Source organism: Hipposideros armiger, unplaced genomic scaffold (genome assembly GCF_001890085.2).
Source record: "Hipposideros armiger isolate ML-2016 unplaced genomic scaffold, ASM189008v1 scaffold_553, whole genome shotgun sequence".
Lineage (NCBI taxonomy): Eukaryota > Metazoa > Chordata > Mammalia > Chiroptera > Hipposideridae > Hipposideros > Hipposideros armiger.
In genome coordinates, this window is record NW_017731903.1 from 599,859 (window position 1) to 603,592 (window position 3,734).

At 55.1% G+C, this 3,734-nt stretch overlaps 1 protein-coding gene across 7 annotated transcripts in view; it reads right to left on the bottom strand.

Moving 5' to 3' along the window:
* DCTN1 (dynactin subunit 1) overlaps window positions 1–3,734 on the bottom strand; it is a 35,290-nt gene that overhangs the window by 12,184 nt on the left and 19,372 nt on the right. The window lies entirely within an intron of this gene.

Below are 3,734 nucleotides of genomic sequence, written 5' to 3' on the forward strand. Positions count from 1 at the left end.
CAAATAGCATTCTTCTACCCAATATCTCACGGCTCCAGCAAAGACAAGATTTGTCCTGGGCCCTTTTTCTAAGAGACACTGAGCTCAAGGAAACCAACCTTCACCGCTCCTAGCCTCAGCTAAGCTTCCATAGCTATATGTCAGAAACTATTCTAGGGTCCTCATCCCACCCTCGGAAAGGCCCTTGATGCAAACGCTGGTGGGGGAAGGATGCTAGGAGCACAACCTAGAGTCATTCTAGCAAAGGTTCGCTGAGGAAGGCCTCCTAGAGGCATGGGGACATCTAGACCTGCTTTCCCAGATTCTGCCAAGGCAACTCCCAGAGCTGCTTTGCAGCAGAAGATGCTTCAACCCCAGGCCTGTAATGCCACTGGGTACAAGGCCCAGAACAGACTCAGTCAGAGCCAAAAGCAGGCCAGGGAGGGAGCAAATGCCCAGGGTGTACGGCATGGCAGTGACACACACCTCTCCCTGCCCCCACCTCCATCTCCACCCTCCTCCCCCAACCAGGTAGACAGAGGAAGTCAATCAGCCCCCACCCCCACCCCAGCAGCCTGCTGCCACTATCTCTCTGGCAACCCAGCAGCAGGACCAGAGCAAGCGAGAGTACCTTTCGGGCTGTCGGTGCCTGTCTCATCATTGCAGAAAACCAAAGAAAGCCAGGAGAGGAAAGCGGAGGGAGAGGAAGATGGACACACAGAGGAAGGACAAACAGAGGGAGGGAAAGAGACCAAACAGAGGGAAAGGCGGCGGAGACAGGAGATTAGTGCATCAAATCCCAACAATGCAGCCTCAGCTTCCCGGCCAGCGGCTTCCCAGCCCCAAATGGCTGCGGCTCAGATGCAGAAGCCCCAAGGGTGCACAGAGGGGCAGCCAGGCTCTGGGAGGCACCGGAGAGGCACCGGCCCAGTTCGCCAGTTTAGGCTGATGGCAGCCTCAGGGGCCGCAGCACCAGCTCCACCTGACGTCATGCATCCACCCTCCTCTGCTCCATGGGGGTGGAGCCACTGCTCCTCAGTCACCTAGCAACCGCCTGTCTCTGCTGGCTCCTCCTCCTCCTCATGACTGGACAGTGCTGCGCAGATCCCGCCCTGCTTCTTCCAGTTTACAGGTTCTTCTTTCCTCTGCTCCCCTCCCCAAGTGTTTGTTCCAAGAAACTGGGCAAGGGGCTATCCCAGAAAAGATAACTTCTGGGGCCAGGGCATCACTGGGCAGGGACAAAGGGTCTCACTGCTCCATCAGCCTCTCATACTCACACTACCCTCAGCCCACTACCCCATCAACTCCACTTCTGTCTCTTCTCATCAGACCACACAGCCAGAACACCCCTCCTGCCATGGCATCAGCTTTGTGGGGTCACAAAGTGAGGTTCAGAAACCCTGGGGACCTTTCAGCAGCAGCTCTAATCACAGGTCTGGGTCCTCTCCCAACCTGCCCCATGCTGTAGGCATGTGAAGCCTGTCTCTAAAGTGCTTCCAGAAAGGACCAAGCACCTTGCAGAGACATCTGGGTTCTCTTGTGCCCTCCCCATCAAAGTACGTTCTTTTGTTCTGGAGTTAGCTCCCTGTTCCTCAAGGGTGAGAGCAGAGACCCTCAGCTAAGCGATCTGCTGCTGTCACCTGCTGCTGTGAGAGAACCCCTGGAGAGGAAGACCTGGGGGGGACTCTACTTGACTGACACTTTGCACCAGGAGCAAATAGGCACTATATCCCAGCACAGGCAGCCCAAGCTGGGCTTTGCCACATTTCCCCAGGCAGCTGCCAAAGCCCCAGGATTTGGGCAAGCCTCAGGCTCTGCCAGCGCCAGGTCAGTCCGCGGCCAGAGCTCCTCCACAGACATCAGACTGCAGGTCCATGCTCTTCTCTATCCAGGGACCTGATGCGAGAGGGAGGCCCCAACCAGGAGACAATAATTAAGGGAAGAAGCCAAGTTGCTATGGCCTTGGAATGGGTCCAGCATCCTTTGGAGCATTACTACCCTTCTCACATCCCCATTCCCATCTGAGCCAGGACCCCAAAGCAAGTACCAGCATGTGAACTCTTCCATGACAAGGCTTCAAAGTGAGGACCCATCACCAACCAGGAGCCGAAAGGGAGATGTCGTCCTCTCCCCTCCCAATGCCCCATCCAACAGCTCTCCATGCAAGGTCAGAAGGGCCTGAGACAGGCTGGCAACAAGGAAATCACAGAATCGTACATACAGCACAGTACATACAGTCAAACAGGCACATGCAGGTCAGAGACAGCTTGGGCACAGGCCCAAGGCAGGGAGTGGTGTGAGGAAGTGTTCATGGCAGCAACTTAAGAGGTTAAAAGACTCCAGGGGGTGGCACAGTTGAGCCCCACTCCGATAATGGCAGATGGGCCTCCGGCACAACACCAGAGGAAGGAAGAGGCAGGGAAAGACAGGTGGAGCAGGGAGACGACGGGCATTCATGGCAGTGCCCACCCAGAGGCAGGCACACAGACTCAGGTGTTCCAACTTGGGACTGTTCCTACTGTGCTCTGTTCCCTGACCTCCTGCCTCTTTGCCCAACCACCTCACTTGGTACTTTCCATACCCCCAACTCCCCAGTCTCCTCCCACTGCCCCCAAGCTCAGGCTAAGAGAGGACCCACTGTAATCCAGTAAATGCTCTACTTCATGCTGATGCAATTTATAGTCATGTGCAGTCTCTTGCTAGAAGTCCTGAGGCAAGGAGGAGTGGGGATCGTCCTAATGAGTGCTACCTGGGCCTCGACACGGAGCCTGATATCCTTGCAGCCCTCAAAGGAACTCTGAAAGCCAAGGCCACCATTTCCTCTGGCCATCCCAGCCCAAGGTCACACACACATGCATGCAGCAGCCCAAGACATGCAAGACAGCTGGGGAGGGGGCTCACGGCCCTCACCCACCCAGGCACAAATAGTAAACACACCACCTTCTTAGGCTTCATTCCCCGCTGCATGAGGAGTAGGAAAGGGCAGAGTTAGAGAGCAGATGTCACACGGTGCTAGTTGGCCAGACATCCTGGGTGTAGGTATTAAGACCAACTCAGGCGTACACAGATAAAGAGGTAGTCAGGTCACTGCAGAGCTCTAGGTAAGTGAGATGAGGGGTCCCTCAAAGATCAGCTTCCAGGATGTCCATACCCCGCCCCAGAGAAGCTGGAGCATCTGGCCCCCCACCTAACACACCCTGTGAGGAGCAGCAAAGGGGAGCCGGGACAGGCCTCCTATACGCCGCCTAGAACAGGCGGCAGAGGGCGCAGCTCCTTGTCCTTCACTTGTGAACAGGAGAGCTTTCTTCCTCTAGCTCAGCGGTTCTCAACCTGTGGGGCGCGACCCCTTTGAGGGTCGAATGACCCTTTCACAGGGGTCGCCTAAGACCATCGGAAAACAAAAAGATACTTACATTACGATTCATAACAGTAGCAAAATTCCAGTTATAGAGTAGCAACGAAAATAATTTTATGGTTGGGGGTCACCACAACATGAGGAACTGTATTAAGGGGTTGCGGCATTAGGAAGGTTGGGAACCGCTGCTCTAGCTCCTACCTAACCCTTTCCTCAGGCCCTTTAGATCTTGGCAGCCTTGGGCACCAAAAGGTAGGAAGTTTACAACAACATACTAAGGTCAGACCTGTCCTTCCTATCACCCCCAGCCTCAGTTCCATTTGACCCTGAACTTCCAGACCCTAATAGTTGTTCCCTACCATTCACCCCTAAAACAGCAGCTCACACCCAGAAATCTGCA